Genomic DNA, 27,548 nt, shown 5'->3' with positions numbered 1-27,548 from the left:
TTATTTACATCGTCTTACTACTAATGTTAGCATTTTCAGAAATACATCAAATAAGAGTGGGCATCCTTGCTTTATTCCCAAATTTATTGTGAAAGTTCTATATGTAATGATACTTCTTTTCAGTCTTAACTGCTTTTTGTGATATATATATATATATATATATATACATATATATATATATTTTTAAACCCTTGTACTTCGGTGTATTGTCTCATAGGTGGAAGATTGGTAAGGGTGGGCAATGGGGGTCAAGTGATTTGCCCAGGGTCACACAGCTGGGAAGTGGCTGAGGCCGGGTTTGAACCTAGGACCTCCTGTCTCTAGGCCTGACTCTCACTCCACTGAGCTACCCAGCTGCCCCNAACTAGGAAGTGTCTGAAGCTAGATTGAACCCAGCATCTCCCATCTCTAGGCCTGGCTCTCTATCCACTGAGTCATCTAGCTGCCCTACCCCCTTCATCATTTCTTACAGCACAATAGTATTTCATCACAATTATGTGCCATGACTTGTTCAACCATTCCTTAATTGATGGGCATTCTTCAATGTCAACTTTGTCATCACAAAAAGAGCTGCTATAAATATTTTTGTACATATAGGTCTTTTTCCTTTTTTCTTTTATATCTTCCAAATATAGACCTAGAATGGTATTGGTGGACCAAAGAGTATGCAATTTTTAACACTTTGAGCGTAGTTCTAAATTGTTTTCCAGAATCAACCAATCAATAAACATTTATTAAGCTCTTACAGTATACTAGGTACTGTGCTAAGCAATGGATTTCTTTGATACTCTTGACCTTTTATTCTTCAAGATGAATTATTATTTTTTCTAGCTCTAGAAAGTAATTTTTTCTTTAAATGACTGTATTATTTTAAGCAGTATTGCCATTTTTATTCTATTGGCTTAGCCTACTTATGAACCATTAATATTTCTCCAGGTCTTTATGTGAAGAGTATTTTATAATTATGTGCATAAAGTTCCTGGGTTTGTTTTGGCAGGTAGATTCCCAAATATTATACTGACTTCTTGCTGAGTTTTTTGTTGGTAATATAGAGAAATATGGATGATTTACTTGGGTTTATTTTATGTCCTGCAACTTTGCTGAAGTTATTTGTTTCAACTAGTTTTTTAGTTGATTTTCTAAGGTTTTCTAGACATGTCATCATATCATCTGCAAAAAAGTGATAATTTTGTTTCCTCATTGCCTAGTCTTATTCCTTCAATTTCTTTCATTTTTGTCTTGCCATAACTAGCATAGAAATGCATAGAAATACTAGAAAGTGTGATATTGAAAAAATGATGATAATAGACTACCTTGCTTCACCCTGATCTAATTAGAAAGGCTTCTAGTTTATTCCCATTACAAATAATGATCTTGGCTTTATGATATAAAACATTTTCTTTTTGAAATAATTAATCTGACTGAGATTAGCTTTTACCTACATTGGGGAATCTCAGTGGTAAATTTAGGATAAATGGAAGCATAGAATATATATTCATTACTACCCTTATAGTTTAACTTTACCCTTCATGACTTGAATTTGCTAAAATGTTTTTATTTTTACATATTTGATATCCTTCACAATTATTGGGAAAATATATCATAAACTCTTTTAAGTTAGAGACTGTCTCTTTCATATTTATGACCCCAGTACTTAGAACCATCTCTGGTACCTGGTTGGTATTTAAAAAATATTTATTGACTGACTTTTAAACATTTTAGTACATTTGAAACTTAGAGCTAATAATGAAACAGTTGTGAATATAACTTAGTATGTTTGGATTGATAGACTAGGTACAACAAAGATTATCCACGAACTAGGGAATCCAGAGAGCTGGTTTTGTACCTTTTCCCTGAATGGGGAAAATTGTAGAGTTAATGAGCAGCATCGATGCTCTGAGGTCTATTACTGTATGATCTCTCTAGAAACCAAATTCTCCTCAGGTAGTAAACATGCTATCATGATAAGATCTTTGTTATATATTATACCATATATATATATTTTTAAACCCTTGTACTTCGGTGTATTGTCTCATAGGTGGAAGATTGGTAAGGGTGGGCAATGGGGGTCAAGTGATTTGCCCAGGGTCACACAGCTGGGAAGTGGCTGAGGCCGGGTTTGAACCTAGGACCTCCTGTCTCTAGGCCTGACTCTCACTCCACTGAGCTACCCAGCTGCCCCCTGTGATATATTTTTAAAAGGTACTTCTATACCTATATTTGTAGATTTGGGGGATAAATGCATATTCTACTTTGTCAAAAGCTTTTCCCTTTAAGATCTATTAAGGTAATCATGTAATTTTTTGGTTTTTTTTTTTATGTGGTTAATTATGCTGTTTTCATAATGAACTACCATCCTTGAATTCTTGGTACAAATCCAAGCTGATTTCTGATGAATGATTTCTTCAATGAACTGTTTTAATTTGACAGAAATTTTATTTAAAAATTTAAAAATGATATTACTATCTTGTGACCCTAGACAAGTTACTCAACTTCTGACTCAGTTTCCTCCACTATAAAATGGGTGTAATGTTGGCATCCACCTCCTAGGGTTGTTGTGAAAATTAAACAAGGGAATTGTAAAGCACTTAGCAAAGGGTCTGGCACATAGCAGGTTTTATATAAATGCATATTTTCTTCCCTTCTCTGTCTCCTCTACTTTATTCTTCTTTACCTCTCTGTACTCTCTTATCTTAGGCATTTTCTCTCCTGTTTTTCTTTTCTCCTTTGGATTATGAACTAAACATCAAACATTTCAATATCCAAAAGAACAGAAAAGATGATTACATATTACCTACAAAATTAAACAATCACACAAGAGTTCAACAAAACTGCAAATTTACTCCCTCTCAAGTTCTACTGTGCTCACTTCTGTATGTTTTTCAGGTTTTAATCAATTTTCTTTTATTGCTTCACTATTCCTGTCTATCAATTCCATCTTCACAACTGTTACTCAAAGAACTATAGATCTAAGCTCTAGTCCTATAGCTGCAACTGGACACAGACATTTCAAACTCAAAACATTCAAAAGAGAATTCATTATTTCCTACCTCCAATCATCCCCCAAACTCCTTTCCTTCTTCCTGATTTCACTATTTCTGTTGAGGGCATCACTACTGTTTCAATTACCCAGATTTGGAAACCTCAGTCTTCCTCTCTCTCACCCCTCATATCCAATCTATTTCCCAGTTTTGTTGATTCAACTTCTATAATATAGCTTGCTTCTAAATTCTCTCTCTTTATTCTAAGAAATAAAGCTCACATGCCAAAATAGCCACCAAAAAAAATTCTCTCTCCACTAAAACAGCAACCCCCAATATCAGGTTCTAATGACCTGGACTACTGCTCTTCCTTCTTCAATTTGTCCTCTATAAAGCTAACAAATTGGTATTCCTAAAGTTAGTACAAGATTAGATAAGAAAAATTTGTCTCAATTTTCAAAAAAGGGAAGAGAACAGAGTTTGCAAAATATAGCCCAGCAAGACTGACTTTGACTCCTGGGAAAACTCTAGAAAGGATCATTACAGATATGGTTGTTGAATATCAAGAAAGATAAATGGTGATTACAAAGAACCAGCACAGTTTCATCAAGAACAGGTCTGGCTAGACTAATCTCATGTTGTTTTTTTTTTTGTTTGTTTTGTTTTTTGGGGGGTAATGGGCTCTCTAAACTAGTAGGTATGGGGAAATGCTGTGGATGGAGTGTAGCTAGAACTTAGTAAAGCTTTTGATAAAATATTGTATTGTGTTCTTATGGAGAAGTTGGAGATATTCATAACTAGATGGATGGCTAGACTCCAATAAGTCATTCATAGTTCAATGTAAACATGGAAGGATGTCTCCAGTAGAGCTCCCAAAGGAATGTGTATTTGGCCCATTACTATTTAACATTTTTATCAATTACTTGAATAAAGGCACAGGTGGCATACTTGTCAAGTTTGCATTTGACACAAACCTAGCAGAGATAGCTAACAAAGTAGAAGAAAGAATTGGGATCTAAAAGCATCATGATAGCAGATCATTGGCTTGGATTTAATTAGATAAATTCAATCAAGAAAAACAAAGTCTGGCACTGGGATATAAAAAAATCAACTTCAAAATTGCAAATGGGAATAGGGAGTATGGCTGGGGATATCAATTGTCCTGAAAGAGCTAAATGTTTTAGTGGACTACAAGGTTCAATGTAAGTTATTAGGGTGATACGGCAGCCAAAAAAGCTAATTCAGTACTGGGCTGTAGTAAGACTACCAAGTAAAAAGGTTATGATAGTCCCTTTGTGCTCTGCCCATTAGTTCTTATCTTTTCTTTTCAGTTCCAGGCACCACAGTTTAATGATATTGATAAGCTTGAGAGTATCCAAGAGTGCAACAAAGATGGTAAAGGACATCTTATGTTCATGCCATAGAAAGATTTGGCTGAAGGAAACCAGGATATTTAGTCTTAGGAAGAGAAGGTTTAGAGGGATCATAATATCCATCTTCAGTATTTAAAAGGCTGTCATGAAGGAGGAATTAGATTTTGTTTGAAGGAAATCATTGAGTGGACTGGGTCACAAGGACAGAATGGCAGCTGGAAAAGGGCAGCAATAGAGTTAAGAGATCAGGAGACTGGGCAGGGTGGATGTTCCCTGCACTGCCCCCTAGGCAGTCCAAACCACAGTTGTCTCCCGAAATGTGATGTGTGAGAGTTAGTAGGAGAAAGTTTGACAAACTGAGGCAAGAGCGGGTTTTGGCCTTTTCTCGTCTGTGTTTGTTGCTGCTTGGACTTCCCTGTGAATGTAGCTAGGGGGCCCTAATGGCAGCCATGAAATAGCAAGCTAAAAGGAGCAGCAAGGAAAGTAAATCAATCTCTCTCTCTCTCTCTCTCTCTCTCTCTCTCTCTCTCTCTCTCTCTCTCTCTCTCTCCTATTTTTGCTATATCTCTCTCTCTCCTATTTCTCCATCTTTTGATTTAATAAAATTATTAATTTATGTCCAGTCTCATAACTTTTCCTCTTACAATTTGATCAGTTTCATCCCAGAGACCAGAATGAGATATAGTGAGCAGAAGTTGCAAGAAGTCAATTAGCCTTGATATCAGAGGAAAATTTTTTAACAATGTGAGTTGTTAAAAAGTGGAATTGGTGGGGTGGGGCAGCTGGGTAGCTCAGTGTATAGAGAGCCAGGTCTAGAGATGGGAGGTCCTAGGTTCAAATTTGACTTCAGACACTTCCTAGCTGCGTGACCCTGGACCCATTGCCTAGTCCTTACCACTCTTCTGCCTTGGAACCAATACATAGTATTAATTCTAAGACTGAAGTTAAGGGTTTAAAAAAAAAAAGTAGAATAGGCTATTCCCTGGAGGTCTTCAAGGATAGACTGGATAACCACTTGCTGGGTATGTTGGTAGGAATTTTTTGGGTACTTGATTTCAACTAAACGGAGGCAGGTTTTTTCCCAACTCTTGAATTCTCTGATTACGTGAAAATAAAATATGAACTATAGTACTTCCTTCCTTAAGAGGTTCCAATGACATTCTAGCAAAGAGATCACAGCAATATATCGCAAGGATCCTTCACTATGACCAGACCATATCAGTAATAAAACTAACAGAAATCACATGATTACCTTAAGAAATACAGAAAAAGCTTTTGACAAAATATAACATCCATTCCCATTAAAAATATTAGAAAGTATAGGAATATATAGGCCTTTCTTTAAAATGAAAATTATCTATCTAAAACCATCAGCAAATACCATCTGCAATGGGGATAAGTTAGAAACCTTCCCAATAAGATCAGAGATCACATGAAGCAAGGATAACCCTCATTACCAATATTTTTAATATTATACTAGAAATGCTAGCTTTAGCAATTAGAGAAGAAAAAGAAATTGAAGGAATTAAAGTAAGCATTAAGGAAGGTAAACTATCACTCTTTGCAGATGATATGATGGTGTACTTGGAGAATCAACTAACAAACTAGTTAAAATAATTAATTTTAGCAGTTAACATACAAAATAAACTCACATAAATCATTAGCATTTCTATATATTTCCAACAAAGTCCAGCAGCAAGAAAAAATTGCATTTAAAGTAACTCTAGACAATATAAAATACTTGAGAATCTACTTGCCAAGACAAAGAAATTCTATGAACTCAATTGCAAAAAAATGTTCATACAAGTCAGATCTAAACAACTGGAAAAATAATAATTTCTCATGGGTAGGTGGAATTAATATAATAAAAATGACAATTCTACCTAAAGTTATATACTTATTCAATGTCATGCCTATCAGACTACCAAATAATTATTTTAAAGAACTAGAAAAAATAATAAAATTCAATTAGAAGAACAAAAGTTCAAGAATATCAAGGGAATTAATGAAAAAAATGTGAAAGAAGGTGGGCTAGCAGTACCAGATTTAAAATTATACTATAATAAAGCAGTAATTATCAAAGCAATTTGGTACTGGCTAAGAAACAGAGTAGGACAATGGAATAGATTAGACACAATATACAAGAATATAGCATCTAGTGTTTGATAAAATCCAAATCCCAGCTTTTGCGATAAAAACTCACTATCTGATAAAAACTGCTGAGAAAACTGGAAAACTGTATGGCAGAAACTAAGTATAAACCAATATCTCACATCCTATACCAAGAACGGGCCAAAATGGGTATATGATTTAGACATAAAGGATGATACCATAAGTAAATTAAGGGAACACAGAATAGTTTAGGTCAATGGAAAAGGGAAGAATTTATTACTGAACAAGATATAGAGAATATTACAAGATGTAAAAGGAATAATTTTGACTATATTAAATTTTAAAAGTTTTTGTACAAACAAAATCAATGTAACCAAGATTAGAAGGGAAGCAACAAACAGAGGGGAAAAATAACAAATTTCTCTGATAACAGTCTCATTTCTCAAATATATAGAAAGCTAAAGTGTAAGAATGTAAGTCACTTCCCAATTGACAAATGGTCAAAGGCTATGAACAAGGAGTTTTCAGATGAAGAAATCAAAACTATCAATAATCATATAAAAATGTTCTAGATCAGTCTTGATGAGAGAAATGCAAATTAAAACAACTCTGAGGTACTACTTCACACCTATTGGATTAGTCAATATGACAGTAAAGTGACAAATGTTGGAGGGGACATGGCAAAATTGGGACACTAATGTCCCAATTGGTGAAGTTGTGAAATGATCCAACCAATGCAGGGGTTTGGGGGGGTGTGTGTAATTTGGAACTATGCCTGAAGTGTAAAATTCTGCATATACTTTGATCCTCTACTTGGTCTATATCCCAAAGAAATTTTTTTAAAAGGGGAAAGGTCTTACTTATAAAACAACAACAACAATAACAACAAAAAAAAACAAAAACAAAAACAGGTATAAGCAGCCCTCTTCGTTGTGGCAGAGAATTGGAAATTGAGAGAATGTCCATCAATGGGAGAATGGTAGAACAAAGTGTGATTTATGATGGTGACAGAATACTAGTGAGCTGTAAAAAATGATGAATAAGATGATTTCACAAAAAGTTGGAAAGACCTACATGAACTGATACAGAGTGAAATAAGGAGAATAATGTACATAGTAACAGTAATATTAAGTGATGATAAATTGTGAAAGATTTAGCTACTCTTAGCAATAGAATGATTCAAGTCATCTCAGAAGAACTTATGACAAAGAATGCTATCCATACTTCCAGAGAAAGAACTGTTGGAGCTGTAATGCAGATCAAAGCATATTATTTTTCACTTTAGTTTATTTGTGTTTTTATTTTGGAGTTTCAATGAACAATATGGAAATATGTTTTGCATGATAATACATGAATAACCCAGATCAAATGTTTACCATCTCTGGGAGTGAGAAAGAATGGAAGGAAGGGAGAAAATTTGAATTTTATAGCTAAAATTGTAGAAAATTTTTAGTATAATTGGTAAAAATAAAAAATAAAAAGCAGCAGCTCCAGTGACTTCCTTTTTTCTCTAGGATTAAAATAGGAACCCTTCAATTTGGCATTTTAAAGGCTTTAACAATCTTGCACTGGCCTACCCTTCTAGTTTTCACTGCTTGTTAATACTCCTTTCCTTCACATACTCTATGTATATACCTAACTCACTCCTTCCCACACTCTTTGGGCAAACTGGCCTCTATTCCTCATACACAGCACTTTGATACTCATCTCCATACATTACACTGACCTTCTCCCATGCTTTTAATGTATTATCTAATTCAGAATGAGGTTTGATCCTCAGATGATCCCTTTTGGATCCAGCCCTCAGTTGCTAATGCCTCCTTGTTCTGGCCCTGGTGTAACTGCCTTGTGTTTACTTTGTATTTATCCTGTATATACTTAAAATGTACATGATGTCTCTTCTGATAGAATGTAAGCTCCCTGAGAAGAAGAATTCAGAATAGGGCTAAGATGGCAGAGTAGAAAGAAGCAGTACAGAACATCTCACCCTCACAATTCTTCCAAACAGATCTAGAAAACACACCAGACTGAATCCTGATGGGAAAATCCAGAAAAAAATCACAATGAGTCATTTTTTTAGCCCAAGTCAACAGGGGGAAATAAAGAGGGACCCTGGGGATGGGGGTCTCTCCAAAAGCATCAAACGTAGAACCTTCCAGGGTAGGAAGGGAATGTTTAGAACAAGAAGTCCAAAACCCTTATCAGGACATCTGTGGATCCATAATGGGGTACCTCATTGTAGATAAATGCCAACTGGCAGCTTTGTTGTCCATAAACCAATTCTGGATCAAAGATCCACAGTGGTCTGATGAGGAAACCTGCAACCAGGGTTGGCATTCCCAAGCAGGGAGGCCCTGGATAGTATACTAAAAAAGGAGCAAGTTCAGAAGTAAGCAACATCAGCAGCAAGGAGGTGCCTCTGAAGCCTACAAAGGAATAACCATGGTAAGAATTTCGGGTCAAGGAGAAGTATATAGCTATGTAACTCTGAAACTGGCTGATTAAGTTTCTGTCTTTGAATTCCTGTGTTTGAACTTCACTGGCTAATTTAAGTCCAGTTGAATTTATTATTACTTGGACGCAAACCCAGGTCAGAAAATTACAATGCTTAGATCAAGATGGCAGCAAATACCCTAGAACAGACCACTGTGGAAATACTAAACGTTTACAGGATCCTATCTCTATCTCCTCAGAAGGCAGCAACAAGATCAGCACAGCTCTTTTCAGAAACACACAAAGGCCGGCCCCTAGCATCAAGTTCAAAGTCAGAAAGTAGGTGGGAAGAATGAGCAAACAAAAAAAAAGAATTCCACCATAAGAAGTTATTATAATAATAGCAATGTTCAAGGCACAAATATAAGAGAATGATTCCAGAACACCTACAAGCAAAGCCTTAAAGAAAAAAACATCATGTGCACAACTTCAACAAGAATTCCTGGAAGAAATGAATCAAAAAAAGGGGGCGGGGGCAAAAATGTTTTTGTCAACAAAATGAGAGAGGGAAATTTTAAAAGAAATGAGAATTACAGAAGAAAGAATTGGAAAGGTAGAAAACTTTGCCTAAACAACATCAAACTTCCTGAAAAATAGAATGGATCAAATAGAAGTTAATGATTACACAGGACAAAGATAAATAGTAAAACAAAGACAAAAGCAAAAACAATTCATCTGGAAAACAGACTGAGGAAAATATTTAAGAATCATCTGGTTACCTGGATGCTATGATCAAAATAAAAGCCACATATTTCAAGAAATCTTAAAAGAAAATTGCCCAGATCTCTTAAAAACAGAGGACAAAATGGAAATAGAAAGAATCTGCTGGAAACCTCTTAAAATAAACTCCAAAATTAAAACTCTTAGAAACATTATGGCCAAAATCCATAGCTTTCATGTCAAAGAAAAAATGCCAGCAGCCAGAAAGAAAGAATTCAAGAGCTAAGACCTAAACAAGATCACACACAATTTAAAATAATTATAAAGAAGCAGAAAACTTGGAATACATTATTAGAGTAGCCAATGAATATAAGGGTAACATTCAAGAATAAGAACCAGTAAAACCAAATATGATTCTAAAGGAGAAAAAGAGGAAATTTAATGAAATAAAGGATTTCAAAGCATCCCTGATGAAAAAACCAGAGTTGTTTAGAAGCTGTGAAGTTCAAACACAGGAATTCAAAGACAGAGAAACAGAAAGTAAGTTTAAAAAAAAACAATGATAAACTAATTTGGGGAAATGATAGAGGTATCACCACTGAATCCTTTCATAAAGTGATAAAGAGGGAATCTGAGTAGACAGCCTGAGAATGGCTCTGTTATGTCTAGATAATCTTAAGAGAAGCCTGGAAAGAGAAAAAAAATGGAATAAAGTGGAGAGGTTGGGTATGTGTGTACAGTGTGTGTGTGTGGGGGCAAGGAGACAAAGGAAATTATCTCATAAAATCAGAGTATTCTCTCTCTCTCTCTCTCTCTCTCTCTCTCTCTCTCTCTCTCTCTCTCTCTCTGATTTGGGTCACTTAACAAGGAAATCACAGAAAGGGTAATGAATAAGAGGGTAGTTTAAGGTAAGGATTAGTCTTAAGCAAAATAAATTCTAAGGATGTACAAAATACAGCAGCTTAATCTGAGGGGTATAGACCCTGAGGGAATAGCTGAATAAGTTATGGTATGTAAATGTGATGGAGTATTATTGTGCTGTAAGAAATGATGAAGGACATGGTTTTGGAAAACTTAGATGAACTAATACAGAGTGAATAGAACCAGAACATTTTATACACTGAAAGCAATGAACACAAATAGCTTTAAAAGAATTAATAACCCTAATAAGTGTAATCACTAATAATGATTCCAGAGGGCTAATTATGAAATGTGATGACAAACTCCAGATAGAGAGATGAAGGAATTAAACTGTAGGAGGAGCAATAAACATAAAAATAAATATTTTTGGGCCTGGCCAATGTTTTAGATTGACTATCTGAAATTTGTTTTGCTTGACTTTTCACAGTTGTAACAGAAGCTTTGCTTTTCTTTTATTTTCAATGGTTGGGGGAGAAGGAAAATGAAAGGGAGAGAGAGAGAAAATGGATTTGCTGATTTTTTTTTAAATTATGTTTTTTAAAGAATAGGAATTAATATTTTGCTTTTGTATCTCTAGCACCTAGCACATATTAGTCAATTAAATTCTTACTGACTGAGTCTAGCCAAACTGGCTTTCTTATGCTGTTCTCCAAACAAGGAAGATTTTTTCTTCATCAAAACTACAAATGGTATTTACTGCTTTCTCACTTTCTTTTAGAATCTTCTGATTCCTTGAAAGCTCAATTCATGTGTATCCTGATTCTCTCAGTTTCTAATCCCAATCTTTCCCCTGGAAACTACTGTGTATATATTATCTCTTTGATTTTCTATGTACAAGTTGTTTCCTCTAACTGAATATAAGTTCCTTAAGATTTTTGGTTTTGTTTTTTAAAAAAAACCCTTACTTTCCCTCTTAGCATCAATTGTGTATTGGTAGGAAGGGCTACGAAATATGGGTTAAGTGACTTGTCCAGGGTCACAACTTGGAAGGTCACATTTGACCCCAGATCCTCCTGTTTCTCAGCCTGGCTCTCAATCCACTGAGCTACTCAGCTTCCCCCAAGTCTGAACAGATATACACAACCTCACTTTTTTTTCTTATCTTAAAAATTTTCTCTCTTAGATCTTGAAATTATTTCCCCTCACTTATATAGTATTAACTTATTTTCTGAAAAGAAAAATACTCAAAATATAAGACTACAATTATATGCTATGAAATACATATGCACACACAGATATACATACAGTATGACTTCAAAGACTACAAACATACTTTATTTTGAAGGCTACAATTAAATTATTCATCTTCCATTTGTCTTTACTTCTAATTTTTCCTATTTCAAAAAGACATTTAAATTCATAAAAACTGAAGACATGAAATCAACTTTGAAAAATATTCTTACACTAAAGAAAAAATTTCAGAACAATTAAAATAACTTCAGACTATTTCTTAAGACTTCTATATTGTTTATCCAATTATTCATTACACTCCTTAAAAAACCCTAAATATCATGAACTCATGTAAAAAACAACCAGCAAAATAAATCCCAGCAAGCAAAGCCGAAGTTTCCTGTTTCAATATTTATGTGCATGGCAATTAATATAATCAAACAGCTGACTGATAAGAGTAGAAAAACATGCTTTTTTTGGAATTCAAACATTAAAAATGTCTGTGATCGCATTCTTCCATTGATGCAACTCATCTACAGTTTATCTTTTAAGTTCTAGGGAAATGATGGCAAACCTTTTAGAGAACAAGTGTCCAAACTGCAACCCTCAATGCTGCATGTGAGCCCTTGCCTTACCCCAGACCAGGGAAGAAGGAAGCACTCCCACTGGGCTGTTGGGCAGAGGGGCAAGACATGTAAGAAATGTCCTCAGTTGTGTATGGAGAGGGGAAGGGAGCAGCCCCCTCCAGCATATGTGCCATAAGTTTGTCAACTCAGATTTTAGGGAGTTGCTGAAGACACATAGATATCAAGTATCTTGCCTGTCCCAAAGGCTACTGTCAGAGAAGGGATCTGAACTCAGGTATTCTTAACTCACGCACAGCCCTCTAGCCACTATACCAGTAATGTAGAACCAATAGCACACAGAGTTCTCTAAAGGCAGAGGGACTCGGGTGGAGCTGCTCCCTTCCCCTTCTCCACCATGCCTGATGACATTTTTTTCACATCTCCCTCCTCTCTGGGGTAAGGAGGGCAGGTCATAGGCAGCAGAGCTGAAAGGAAGTGGAAGCCAAAAACCCTACCCTCTCCCTATACTCACTGAGGACGTTCCTCACTTCTCCCACCCAGCAGCCCAATGGGAGTTCTTCCTCTTTCCCTTGTGTGGGGTAAGAGGGGGGAGGGCAGGCAGGCATGGTATAGTACAGTGATGGTGAACCATATTGCTTTGATAATCCAAGGACCTGTGTATGAATCCTGACTGCTGTTCTACTGTGTGAACTTGAATGAGTCACTTAACTTTTCTGGGGCCTCCGTTTCCTTGTCTAAAAAAGTGAAGGCAAAACTGGCCTCAGATATTTCCTAGCTGTTACCCTGGGCAAGTCACTTAACCCCCACTCCCTAGCTCCTACCACTCTTCTGTCTTGAAACCAGTCTTTCACACTGATTCCAACACGGAAGGTAAGAGTTTAAAATTTTTAAAAAGTAAAGGTATTGTCCTGGATGATCTTGATGGTTACTTTCAGCTATATGGGGTTCTATGATTCCATTATATTTATGCTTTAAGATATTATCAAAAAGCCAGGCAGCCATGTATTCTTTCCAGTTTTCTTAATTTTACTATCAAAAGGTTCCACTTGTACATCAGTGTCAACAAGCTGATAAAATAATTTGACACTACTTAAATTGAACGAAATAACATCTAGGCCAAGTGTAACCAAATAATTTGGTTTTTTTTGAGAGGGAAATGCAAAACTATTTTTAATAACCTGATTAGAGAGTTAAACAAAAAAATTATAATAAAGTTTTCCAGATATATTTATTTAAATTTTTCTTTTTTTACATTTTAGCCTACTAAAAATCCATAATCAGAGACATTTCTGGGGCTGATTTTGGATAACAAAAGCCAGACCATGAAATAATAAACAAAAAGCTTCCCTATTTATATAGATACCACATTTTAGGCTTTGATTATTTTTCCCTAGAGAGTATCTCAGTTTTCTGCCCTTTCATGGTCTTCCAACCTTCATCTGTTTCTGGCAGCATGGTGCAATAGCAAGAGCACTGGACTGAAAGTAAGGCGATCTTGGTTCTAGTCCCACCTCTGTTGCTGATCATGGGTGATCACTTACCTTTCTCAGCTTTTGGTTCCTTAATTGTAAAATGAAGATTATCTAAAGTCATCCCTTCAGGCTTCAACTTACCATGATTTTAAGCTTTCTGGTTATTCTCTGCTTTTTAAAGTCTCCATTTCCTTCACATTCCTCAAAATTTTTCCAATCTTTTTTTCTGTTCACTTTCTAATTTTTATCACTCCAACTATTTCAATATTTCATATGCCTTAACCAAATACATTTATTTTTTTTTGGATTAAAAATTCTTCCTAAAACAGACTGGTTCCTTGCTTCAATCATTCAGAAACATTTGAAATTAAGGGGGACAGATAGGTAGATTAGTGGATTGAGAGCCAGATCTGGAGACAGAAAGTCCTGAGTTCAAATCTAACCTCAGAATCTTACTAGCTGTGTAACCCTGGGAAATTCACTTTACCCCCATTTGCCTAGCCTTTATCCCTCTTCTCCCTTGGAATTGATACACAATACTGATTCCAAGATAGAAGTTAAGGGTTTTGAAAAAAAGAAAAAAGAAATTAAGGGTAACAGAAACTGAGATGACAATAACTATTAGCCAAGAAAGGATATTTTTTATGTACCTCTGTATCTGTATTTCATGGTGAACTGCAATGATCATAATTATAGATCTTTCATTGATAGGAATATTATAACAGAAGCCATAAAAAGCTAAACATGTAGTCAATGAAATGAAAATTATTTACAATTATTTTAAGAGGTTGAGTAATGTCATGGATAATTTTTAAAAGTTGCTTATATTTGATTTACCATATGCTAGATGAGTTTGGAGATATTTATTTTCTGAATTATGTTTTTGTTAAGGTAATAACAAAAAAAGTTTCCATTTCCTAAAAATCTGGCCTGTCATATTCCAGTTTGTGAAGGAAAACTATTTTTAAAAAATTGATACTTATCACTCAAGGAGTATATAAACGAATCTGCATATAAAGAATAATTATGTATGAAATTTCTAATAGCTTCAAATGACAGTTATGCTTACTTTTTAGGTATCTGGAAAAGTGCTATGGGAAAAGATCAGCTGATCTGGATCAGAGCACCTAGTTCGAATCCCAGCCCTGTCATTTACTATGTAAGATCTTGGATTTAACCATAACCCTTTAACCTCTGGGGGCCTCAGTTTTCTCATCAGTGAAAAAAAAAGGTTTTGGATGAGACATCTAAAAGGAGGTCATTTAGAATTGATACTATCAGTTCCCAGGCAGAAGAATGGTAAGGGCTAGGAAATGGGAATTAAGTGATTTGCATATAGCTAGGAAGTATATAAGACTACATTTGAAACTAGTCTCCAAGCCTGAAGCTCTATCCAGCAAACTTCCTAGCTGCCCCTAAAGTTGGTCACTTATGGCATCCTTGGACCTCTATTTTTCTATCTGTAAAGTAAGAAAGTTAAACTAGATTATCTCTAGGCTTTCTTCATATTCTAGATATTATGCACTAAAAAAAAAATTTAGGGAGGGAGAACAAGGGAGAGGAAAAAGCCCCTTAATTATATTTATAATTAATGATACTCTTATAAGCTTTTATATTAACTTTAAAATGTACATATATATGTAGATGTTTGGATAAACATAAATCTTCAAGAAATTGTATATTTTTCTAGAAGCCAGCAGTCTTTGTGGCACAAAAGGCAGAAATGTAATATTATAAACTTAGTTGGGTTGTTGTAAGTCCAAAATAAGAGATTATTTGTACTACCAATGCAGCTAGTTGACTTTTTATGGTGATTTTCACTTGGTTTAAGATTTTGCTTTTTGCTGGGAAAGGAAAATAGCTAAGAGTTAGAAGTCAAGAAATAAGTAACTTATTTTTTTAATGTTTATAATGCCAAGGAGTTTGTGAAGATGGTTTGAAGATCCAACCCACCCTTTTTTTATATTGGGGCATCGGGAACAACAATCAATGATACATTAGTGAAAGATAACTCCTTGTATGGAAACCACTTCCACAAATGCAGTCTGAATAATCTTAGCCTGGGACTGAGAGATGGAGTGATTTTCCATGATCATGTATATGGTCTCTATCCACAATACCAAGCTGACTCTACTTTGAAGATTATTATATAAAATTATGAAAAAGGATCTTCAAAATCCATAGTGATCACAAATACCTATCACCACAAAGTTGGAAAAAAATTTTCATTACAATAATGTTGTGAGCAATTATTTTTAATTTATAGCAGATCTTTTTTAAATAGCAGGCCATGATGTTTCTCCTGGTTTTTATATTATTAAACCATATGAAAAATGATTCTTAAGACACACTAAACTTCTATAGTATTTTTATACTAGATATTTTCAAAAGAGCTAACACCAGCTTCTTAGCAGACTTTAGAGGACAAATACTTATTCCACCCTCTATGAGCTCGTGTGAAAAAACTCAACAATTTAATTCAACAAATATTTATTGTCTCCTGTCTATGATAGTCTAACCAAAAAAAAAAAAAATTGACAAGAAAACTACTTTCAAGCTGAGAACATGTTAACAATACCAAAACAAATCAAGAATATGATAAGTAATTGTAACTTATCATTTACTGAACCAAAAAAGAGCTATGAGTTTTCAGTTCATAATAGCCTCTCTTATCTTTACAAGAATTCCCTTTCTTCTTGACCCTTTCCTTCTCCCTCAATGTCACTTTCTACAGCTGCTTTAACAAAGGATCTTACAGGATTACTTTCAAAAGTTAGTTTTTAAATCATCTAGAAATCAACATTGTGCAAGGTAAAAATATCTCTTGTGCTTTCCTTACACAGGTATATACAAGTAATTTAAAAATTAAAATTGCCGCCTTGTTTTAAAACAGAATAGTTACTATTTGATTTTCTTCAAATTTTCGAGTATCAGTGTATAAATTAATCAAGAAGGAATGTCACTTATAAGGATAACATAGATAAGAGATTTGGAGCTAGAAAGGACCTGAGAAACCCTCTATTTTTACAGATGAGGAAACTGACATCCAAGGAGGTTAACTCCTACCCATCTAAGATTACAGAGTTCTTCCTGGGTAGCAGAGGTAGGATTTTAACCCCATATATCCAATCAGTTGTCAAAATTTGCTATTTTTACTTCCACAACATGTCTTGATTCCTACCTTTTCTATCAATTACAACTGTGATCTATAAAAGACCCTATTACCTATTGCCTAGATTACTACAACAGACTCTCAACGAATCTCTTTGAGTCAAGTCTCTCAACCAAGACTGCAGTCCAGCCTATACACTGCTGCCAAAGTGATCTTCCTTTAGTGTAGATCTGATCATGTCCCTCCTCTATTCAATAAACTCTGGTGGCATCCTATTATCTCTAGGATGAAATATAAATTCCTCTGTTTAAAAGTCCTTCACAATCTTACCCTAACCTATTACCATTCCTTTTCCACATTCTGGAGTGTTACTTCTTTCTCTAAGCCTCTACATTTTGGCTGTCCTCATGCCTGTAATGCTCTGCTCCTCCCCTCTATTTCATGGAATCCTTCCTTCAAAGCTCAGCTTCAAGCACTCATTAGCTTCTACATGAATCATTTCCTGATTTCCCCCTCCAATTGCTAGGGCTCTCCTTTCCAAATAACTGAATGTTCGGCATCTTTGTATTTATTCTTTATATGCTTACATATACACTTACTGTCTACCCCATTAAAATGTTAAGATCCTTATAAATCAGTGGTTCCCAAACTTTTTGGGCCTACCACCTCCGTTCCAGAAAAAATATTACTTAGCCCCCTGGAAATTAATTTTTTTAAATTTTAATAGCAATTAACAGGAAAGATAAATGCACTTGTGGCCATCGCGCTACCCCCCACCCCCACCCCAGATTGCTGCAGCACCCACTTTGGGAATCACTGTTATAAATAAATTGTCACATACTTTGTATTTGTATATCCTAGGCATGATACCTGGCAAACAGTAGTTACTTAATAAAGGTTTGTTTTCTGACTGAATGGAGAGCCTAATTCCAAGCCAATATTCTTTTCAATGCATCACAGTCTCACTTTAATAAAAAACTCTAATGAAAACAAAGGCTTTCACAAACTGGTAAAATGATGTTAAAAGCTGACCAATGAAAATTGTTTCATGTACCTAAGATTTTAAAAAATATTGGCAAAATATCAGAGTAACCTTACAGTCAATAAATATTTATTAAGTGTTTACCCAGTCAGACACTGTGACATGCTGGAGATAACAAAGAAATGCAAAAACACGGTTCTGCTATTAATCTCAAGGAGCTTACATGGAATGTTAGAATAGGGAGACAACATTAAAATACTTATGTGCATTAAAAATACATATAGTATAAATGGGAGGTCATTTGGTGGGAATACATGTGGAGTGTAGTAGGACTGACAGTTGGAGGAAAGGGCCCTTGTGCAAAAGATGGGATCTGAGTTGAGTCTCAAAGGGAACCAGGGAAGCTAGGAGTTGGGAGGTAGAGGGAAAGAATTCCAGGAACCAGGGGCAGCAAGTGCTGAGGCAGAGAGGCAGGAGATACTCATGTGAGGAACAGCAAGTAGGCCAGTATATTTAAGTCACAAAGTGTAAAGAGGGAAGTAAAATGTAAGAAGTCTAGAAAGATAGGAAAGGCCCAGGTCATGAAGGACTTATACATGTCAAATAATTTCCTATTTGATTCAGCTGGCAGGGGTGATATGGCAGACACATACTTTTAAGAAAATCACTGGCAACTGAGATTAAAAGATAGGTTATATACTAGGGAGAGACTTGATAAAGAGAGGCCAGTGAGAAGGCTTTTGCAATAGTCCAGCTGAAAGGCAATGAATATCTTGTAATCAGATGATAATTGTGTGAATGGAGAAAAGAAATGAGAGAAAGATGAGAGTAGAAGAAAAGCACTATTTAAGAACAGACTGGATATATGGGATATGTGTGAGCATAGAGCTGAAGATGATAGCCAAGTTGAGAGTCTACGTGTTTGGGATGAAGGGGGTACCTTTGACAGTAATAGCAAAGTTTAGAAGAGGAAAGGAGATGTTGTGTGGTGGAGGAAGATAATGATTTCAGAATTGGATATGCTGATTATAAGTGGTCTCCAGAATAGCCAGTATAGTGATATAGGGCTGAAGCTTTGGAAAGAAGTTAGGGCTAAATATATAGATCTGAGAATTATCTGCAGAAAAGGAAAAATAGAGCCTATGGGAGTTGATGAGACCAATAAGCAAGGCAGAATGGGGGAAAAGAAAAAAGGATCTAGGACAGATGGATAGATCCTTAGGATACACCCGAAGTTAGTGAGTATGATCTAAAGATGAAGCAAAAGAGACTGAATAAGAGGGGTCAGACAGAAAGGAGGAAAACCTGAGGGAAGGAGTATCACAAAAGAAGAGATAAAGGAAAGTGACTACCCAGGTGAAGATACTCACTAGTGTCAGGGAGCTCAAGGAGGAACCCATGTGAGAAAACATGATTAGATTTAGTCATTAAAAGATCACTGTTACTTTGGAAAGGCCAGATGTCAGATTTCAAGGCTAAAGCACTGAACATGGAAAGCTTTCTCAGGGAGTTTACTGGAGAAAGAGGGGGAGACATAGGATGATAATAGCTGGTAGAAATAGTAGGGGCAAATAAGAGTTTTTAAGGCTAGAACACGCTCAGGTGAGTCTGTAGTAGTGCACTAGGAAAGAACCTAGTAAATATGCAGAAAATGATGAATATAAGACAGAGTGGAGATGATAGTGGGGGCCATTTGCTGGGGAAGTCGGGAGGGGATGGGCACATGTAGAGGAATCATTCATGGCAAGGAGAAGGGCCACATCTTTTTGGAAGATAGGGTGAAGACGAGTAGAGTCTGAGTGATACAGGAAGTGGGAAAAGGAGCTCGCATTGAATAAGGACTTTAGCAGGAAAAGGAAGGGGGAGAGAAGAATAAGGGAAAATGATGCTTTGACTAGAAATTTAAAAAAAATGAAGCCCTTTCTGAGACAGACCATAATTTTGATACTTGAGTTTCTAATTAGTATTTTTTGAGGAAAAATTAATGAATAATTCAATTCTAATATTTTTTAAAAGTCAGGTTAACTTGGCTTTAGTGACTAAACCAATTCCTGACCCTCCCTCTTCCCCCTAGTTTTTTGTTTTTTTTTTTTAAACCCTTAACTTCTGTGTATTGACTTATAGGTGGAAGAGTGGTAAGGGTAGGCAATGGGGGTCAAGTGACTTGCCCAGGGTCACACAGCTGGGAAGTGTCTGAGGCCAGATTTGAACCTAGGACCTCCCGTCTCTAGGCCTGGCTCTCAATCCACTGAGCTACCCAGCTGCCCCTTCCCCCTAGTTTTAAAACTAGTTACAAAAAACAAAAGCCTGCCTCCAGTGACAACCTTGGGGGGAAAATATCAATGCCTTTTGATTCTGAGTGTATTACTGCAACAAGAGTATCATGTCTGCATGTAGTTAGACCAACGACTGTGTGCAGATAATACATAATTAAGGAGAAAAAAGATAAAGAAGCCACTGTAAATAGAAAATTTTATCTAGCACTAAGTTAAAAACATCTAAAAAATGATATAATCATAAGGAAAAAGACAAATGATATTACTTTTTTCAAAAACACATAATCTCTTTAAGGTTTAAGTTTCATCAATTAACCAGCATTTATATAACACCCATAGTACAATGTAAATTAGATAACATAAACAATTTGGCAAGGGAATGGGCATTTATAAAGTACCTACTACTGTATGCCAGGCAATGTTATGCAACACAGATGCAATTATAACCTCTATTTTACAGTTAAGGAAACTGAGGCAAATAGAGTTGTTAAATGCTTTGCCCAGAATTAAGCAGCTAGTAAGTAGTTCTCATTTGAACTCAGGTCTTCTTGACTTCAGACCCAGAACTCTATGCCACTAGCTGCCTCTGGATTAGAAAAGATTTTCACGAGCATAAGCCATTGTATAATTGTTATATAATTCTAGATTGATAAAAGTGTTTCTTATTTGAGAGTAACTTTAGGATAAGAAACCTGCTACCCTCCCTGAAACAAGAAAGTGAACTGTTTGGAGAAGGTGCCATGGTGATGCCTCCAGAAACCTTGCACTGCACCAAAAGATCCGGAATGAACTTTGGGATGTAGTGAAATTGAGCCTTGGGGGGTTGAAACATTTATTTTTAATGTACACTCTTATGTCAAAGGGGATTGCCCCCTAATTGGCTTTTTGTCAATGTGTCTAGCAATCATTGGTTTTGTTCTCTTTCTATTTCCCTTTTGTCCCCAAATTATTGTAATTTCCCCTTAGAAAGTGCAATACTGTATGTACCTCTAGTTGAAGATCTTTAGAGATGTAAGTTGGTTATGTGTACTGATTCCATGGGGGGGTTGTGTAACTACTATTCCCAGCAGCCCACTCTCCTCACATCACATGCTGATATAGGGAGCATATATATTTTGTGTAGCCCTGTCTCTCAATCTCTCTTGCTTGGATTGGTTTGGTGGAGGTGGCGTGGGTGAGTGCCAGGAGAGTTTTGCTCACATGGTTTTAATTTTGTTAAATAATTAGGTTTTTTTACTTCCATTTCCCTTTTATTCCTTCTACTCCAAGTGATTAATAAACTTTATAAAACATAATTCTTGGAGTGTTGAATATTAATTTAAATCCTATACCATTCTTTGCAAAGGGTAACTACTGAACACCTTTAAAATATGCAAGACTTAGGAATGTCTTCCAACATTATATAAACAATATGAATAGCAGCTTATTTAATAACAGAAATGTCACCTGTGTAACCAGTGCTATTTTTGCTTAATTAAAAAACAAACAAACCGAACAACCACCACAAAAAAACAACCCAATTTTATGAAGGTATCAATGTTTTCCATCTGGCACTTTATTCCTCCAAATACAAAACAGTATCGGAGGTGCTTTCTGGTTCTCCAATAAATCTTCTGAATTTATAACACTGCCAGAGTTTATAAAAGGTCTTAATTTTCAGAAATAAAAGTCATCAAATTACTGCTATAGTTATCATAACTGAATTTCATCAGCTAACAGTAGTTGGAAAATCTTTATCATGTATTCAGCTCTGGGGAAGGAACATGTTTCCAAAGAATTAAATATGCATTGTGTAAGATGATCTACACATACATAAAAGAGTAAGCATTTAACCCATTTGGCCTAACTTATCTCTCAGTTTCACTTTTATAAATGGTTTTTCCAAATAACCTGAATGTTTCTCACAAATGCCTATAAAAATACCTTAAAATAATGATGAAAAGTTTTGTTAACCTCAGGATTATATTAGATTATTTGTTCCAAGTAAAAATAAGATGCCCAAGATGCCCATTTTTTTATTAGACAAATTCATCATATGCAGTTAATATAGCATATATCAATCATCAGCTATATTTGATAAAGATAAAAACCAAGATAAGGTTGCCCAAAAAGTGATATTCTCTGTTCAAATGTTCAGTTGACTGTGTAAAACACTTTAGCTACAGGGAGAAGATCTCTTTTCATTATCATAGAGCTTACTAGTTTAGGAAAAGAGAACTATATAAAAAACAGAAAGGAAAGAAAGATTAGGTAAAAAATTCAGGTTGTGTACTAATTTAAGTAAAGAATGCAGTAAAATTTATTTGATTATACAAACTATGCACATTATCAGCAAAATACAATATATTTTTGTTTAAAATTACTATATAAAATTTTAGAATTTACCTATTTTCTAAAAAAGTAAAGGATTATACTCTTTGCCCACAGCATCCCTACCTCAAAAATTGCAAGAACCTTCTTAAGAAAGAGGTAATTCATTCCTCTAATCTAGAAACAATAGTTTGAAACTCACTTTTCTGTACTTCTAGTGGTTTTAGAGTATCATAAAAATAAAATAAAATAAAGCTGTTTTGATTGCTCTTCAATTTCAATCTAGAGCTGCCATTAAAAAAAAAAAAAAAGACCAAAACTTTGAATTTGTTGTTTTAAAGTATATTTTTAAAAATTCTAATGAAAATCATATAGTAGATTTTTTTGGAAATTGCTTATGACAAAGTATTTAAATTACTATAATCTTCTGGCAATTGCTATTTTCTTTTTCATTACCACTCTCCTTGCCAGAAGTTACTGCATTTTCAAAGGACCTGAATGGAGATGGGGGTTGGAACTGTGATTTCAATGGTATAAGAAAACTCCCAGGTGATGAAAACTCTAAAGGCAACTTAGAAAATCACCTAGGGCACCGAGTGAATGAATTTATTTGCACAGGGTCACACATGAAGCACGTCAGAGGCAGGTTATGGAGGTTTCAAGTATGGTTCTCTATGCACTATACCAGTGATGGGCAAACTGCCCACGGGCCAGATGCTGCCTTCTGAAATGCTCTATCCAGCCATGAGACATTATTCCTAATCTGACAAATACAATGAGTAGGATATAATACAATGAAACTTCGAAAGAGTTGCCTTAGAAACAGACTGACAGATGAGCATTTCCTTTCCTTAGAGCCCCTCTTTAAAAATTTTGCCCATCACTGCACTATACCATTCTACTTCGATAATGTAAATGAAAACAATACGAAGTGAAAAACAAATTTAGCTTAACACTTAAAAAGATAGCTTTACAAACAGTGGTAGTAATCAGTTTATGAACTGATTATTCCCAAAAAGTTAATTTACAAATCAGTTGTTTACAATTTGGATAAAAGCAGTGAAAGTTGGCTTAGCCTAGGATAGGAGAAAATAAAGAGAACTTGGAGGTGAGAAGGGAAGCAACTAAGATGTAGCTTAGGGAGAAGGAGGTGACAAAGGAAGAACTAACTGGAACAGAGGCCTGGGGAGAAAGGTGCAGGTGAAGGCTCTGAAATGAACAGTAGTAATAGGAAAGGAAGTGGAGGAAGAACAAGAGAGAGGGGAACAGTGCTGAGTACAAAGGATGGATATGAATTTGGTTGAGGAGGGCAGAAGCAGGGGGAAACTACTGTGATAGAGGGTATTGTGGAGAGAATATTGATTCTGGATTCAAGGTACTAGCATTTATGTGATTCTTTTAGGTTTGCAAAACACTTTACAAATTGTATCTTATTTTATCTTCACAACAACCCTAGGATGGAGACGCTATTATGATCCCAATTTTACAGATGAAGAAACTAAGGGAAATAAGTTAAATATATTTTTAAAATACTTTAAATAACTTGTCCAACTAGCTGCCTGCCTCCTGTTAAAATCCTAGAGCTGTCATTTACTAGGTGTTGTGACTTTGAACAGATAATTTGCCTTCTGTGAGCCTCAGTTTTCTCATCTGTAAAGTGACAGGCTGAGCTAAATAACCTATTCCACTTTTTAATGTATTGTCTTAAAATGAAGTTAGCCTTCTCTCAACCACATTAGCCAGTGCTAGAAGAAAGGAGATAGAAACTTTGGGGTAGAGAAAAGAAAACCCTCAGAAGATTCAGGTCTTGTTAAAATTCTAATCTCAAATTACAAAAACATTCATTTACAAGTTTTAATGTGATATCAGGTATCTACCTCAAACTTTCAAACTAAGCAATTCTTTTAGTCATTTAAGAATTCTCCTTAACTGCTTTTTTCTTTGTACAAAATGATAAGTCTAATTATATAACAATTGTGAAGCTTCTATGAAACTTTTTTGGGATTAGGAAAGGAGATATTAACCAACAACCAAATATTATATAACTAATTACATCATAAATCAAATACATGGAATGAGTATGACATTTTAGGGTACATATAGAATACTGATAAATTCTTTACCTGATTGAATAAGAAGAAATATGTTTTTGCAAAGTTCTGCCTGGAAACTTATACAATGGGGAAGATTATAACTCTTTTTGTACTGGCCTACTTAATAAGAAAGAGAATGTAAAATACAAAATCACATTGATAACTTACTAACAGTAAACCTAACTGAATAATAAAGTTTTCAACTGTAATAACTTGTAATTTGTAATAGGGTTTAAAAAAACCCAACACAACCCTTCCCTTTCCTCTTAGAATCAATACTGTGTATTGGTTCCAAGGCAAAAGAGCAGTAAGGATTAGGTAATGGGAGCTATTTGACTTGCCCTGGGTCATTCGCCTAGTATAAGAGGCTTTTAAAGACCTAAACATTTGTTAAATTCTATCATAGGAATTTTTTTTAAGGTCTTGATGAGAGGCAGAACACTTTATATGGAGCTAGCAGCCAATCAGTTTTCTTATGGTATGTATATGGTACTAACATTGCTTAATATTTTTTTCCTGAATCAGTTTAAATATAAACTAAATAAATTCAAATTTTAAAAATAAAAAAGTCTGTGATAATATAAACATTGTTTACAATAATTCCTGAATGAAGGAAGAAATTCAGATTCTAAGAGTTAAGCTCCAAATTGTTCATTTTAGCAAATATGATTCATTTGATCCTGCAAAATACAATGTAATTATTGATAGTTTCTGCTACATTGTCAAAACTAAATAACCGCTTTATAATCATTTAAATAAATTGTACACGTCAAGAAATCAAACAATGCAACACTAAAATAGACATCAACTGTACTTACATGATCAAAAACTGAGCTAAAAGGAAAAAAGAAACTTATTTTCAAAACTCATCTTCCATGGATTCTACTGAAAATGTCTGACCTCAACAGTTTTTAGTTTTAGAAAACGTACTCATGTACTATATGGAGAAAATGATTCAATTTAACATACATGCTCTTCCATAAATTTGAAATACAGAGTTGTAATGGCTGGGCACCTTATCTACATATAATACAAAAGTATTTTTTGCAGCTTATACATAGTCCAATATTTCTGTGGATCAACTGTTAAATAAACATTCAGGAAAATGATGTTTTAATTACTATAGTTAAATGTTGATGAGATGCCATGAACATTTCGGCAAAAATTAAATTGAAATAAGTCTACTGCTACTGGCAAAAAATATAGATTTGGACTCAGAGGACCTGGGTTCAAATTTCAGCTGTCACTTATTACCTGTGAGACCTTGGATAAGTCAGTCTTTGAGTTTATTTCCTCATTTGTAAAATAAGGAGGTTGGACTAAACTGCCCCTTTAGTTCTTTCCAATTCTAAATCTATGATCTCTATGACAAAAGACAGCATTTTAAATTAGCAAAGTATGCAAAATGTTGACACATTCTACTAGCCAAGTCAGCATTTCAATGTCGTCAAGAAGGTTTATATTCAAGTTTAAAAGGGCAATTTCAAAACTACAATTAAGTTTTATTTTCAAAGGTAAACCCTATCCTTTAAAAAAAAAAGGTTCAAAAGTTAAGAAAGCTGGATGTCGGAGAGGATAAGCTTAAACCTTAGGTAAAGTTCAAAAGCTTAATTCGACTTGACTTCCCTATAGGAGGGAACAAACAAAACAAAACAAAAAAATGCAAGCCAACTTGAACGCTGCTTCCGTTTGCAAACCACCCAGTGAAACAGGACGAGTTATATAGTCCTTTTTTTCCCCCTCGGCCGAAATTGGAGGCTCAACGAGAACAAACAAGCTCCGATCAAAACCACAAGCCAGATGTTTTCAGTTCTAACAAGGGGGTACTCCACCAGAACTTAGGACCACCCTCAGAGGCATTTAAACCAATCCCTTATTCAAGCGAGGCCATCCTACCTCCCAATCTACTGAGGTCGGTAAATTAAGCGTCATCGGAGGCACTAGAGATTACTTTGAGGGTGGCAGGCAGAAGAGGAAGCAGAGAAGGGCAGGTGGCTGGACCAGCCCCCGGGAAACGGCCTCGAGCGAGGGGGCCGTGTTTACACCTGTCACGAGGAAGGGGCAAAGGGTGAGGAAGAAAAAGCAAAGCCCCAAACTTCACAACTGTGTTTGCTTCCCCCCCACATCCCCGAGGGAACAGAAGAGAAAGAAATCACTACAGGTAGAGGGGTCGGGACCAGGAGAGGGGCGAGGAATATGATCAGGTGAGAACGGGGCCCACCCGAGGAGGGAGAGAGGCTACCCCTAGCTGGGGCCGGAGAACCGGGAGAGGCTGGGTGTCAGGGCGGCGGCCGGAGCCCCGCAGCAGGATGCAGGGAGGGAAGTGGCCCCGGAGGACCGACTCACTCGCAGGCCCGCAGTCTCTTCCTTCCCCGCACCCCTCGGGCAGGAGCCCCTAGCCGCCGCAGCAGCTGTGGCCACTGCCACCGCCTCTCGTCACCCCCGCCCCCAGCCCCGGTCAGTCGCGGAGCGGCCGCGGAGGCGGCGCAGCGGGAGCTACCGGCACCACAGCAGCCCAGTCCACGGAGGGGAGGAGACCCCGGCGCAGCGGCCGCTTCTTACCTGGCTCCTCCAGGGCGGCCGCGATGGGCATGGCTCGGGGCCCGAGGAGGAACTGGCTCCTCCGGGGCGGAGCGGAGTGGGCGAGTGGGGAGGGCAAGCTTTCCACCGCCCTCTCAACGGAGCGGCGCCATTGACACCCACCCGGACTTTCAGTGCTGCCGCGGTACCTCCATCCCGCTACCCTCCGCCCGCCGCCGCCACTGCCACCGCCGCCTCCGCCTCCTCCTCCACGGAGATTCCCCCCGCCCACTTCACACATTCTCCCATCATGCAGCGGGGGAACCGCCGTCGCGGCCACGTCATTTCCGGGCGCAAGGTGGCTGGGTCTGGGCCGGGCGGGTTATGCGAGGAGGGACCCCTGGAGGGGAACCGGTGTCACAGACGCTGCTGTCGAGTGCGGAGCCTTGCCCGCCATTTTGAGTGCGGGCAAAATTGCCCTTTTCT

At 36.4% G+C, this 27,548-nt stretch overlaps 1 protein-coding gene across 3 annotated transcripts in view; it reads right to left on the bottom strand.

Moving 5' to 3' along the window:
- AFTPH (aftiphilin) overlaps nt 1-27,282 on the bottom strand; it is a 101,639-nt gene extending 74,357 nt beyond the window's left edge. For all 3 annotated transcript variants that reach the window (XM_044663385.1, XM_044663384.1, XM_044663386.1), the window contains exon 1: nt 27,105-27,282. The gene's annotated coding sequence lies outside the window, so the exon portion shown is untranslated. The remainder of the gene's footprint in view (nt 1-27,104) is intronic.
- Between the last annotated feature and the right edge of the window lie 266 nt (nt 27,283-27,548).

Source organism: Gracilinanus agilis, chromosome 2, assembly GCF_016433145.1.
Source record: "Gracilinanus agilis isolate LMUSP501 chromosome 2, AgileGrace, whole genome shotgun sequence".
Lineage (NCBI taxonomy): Eukaryota > Metazoa > Chordata > Mammalia > Didelphimorphia > Didelphidae > Gracilinanus > Gracilinanus agilis.
Note: the sequence above shows the minus strand (reverse complement) of the source record. Positions and strands in the feature narration are given on the sequence as shown.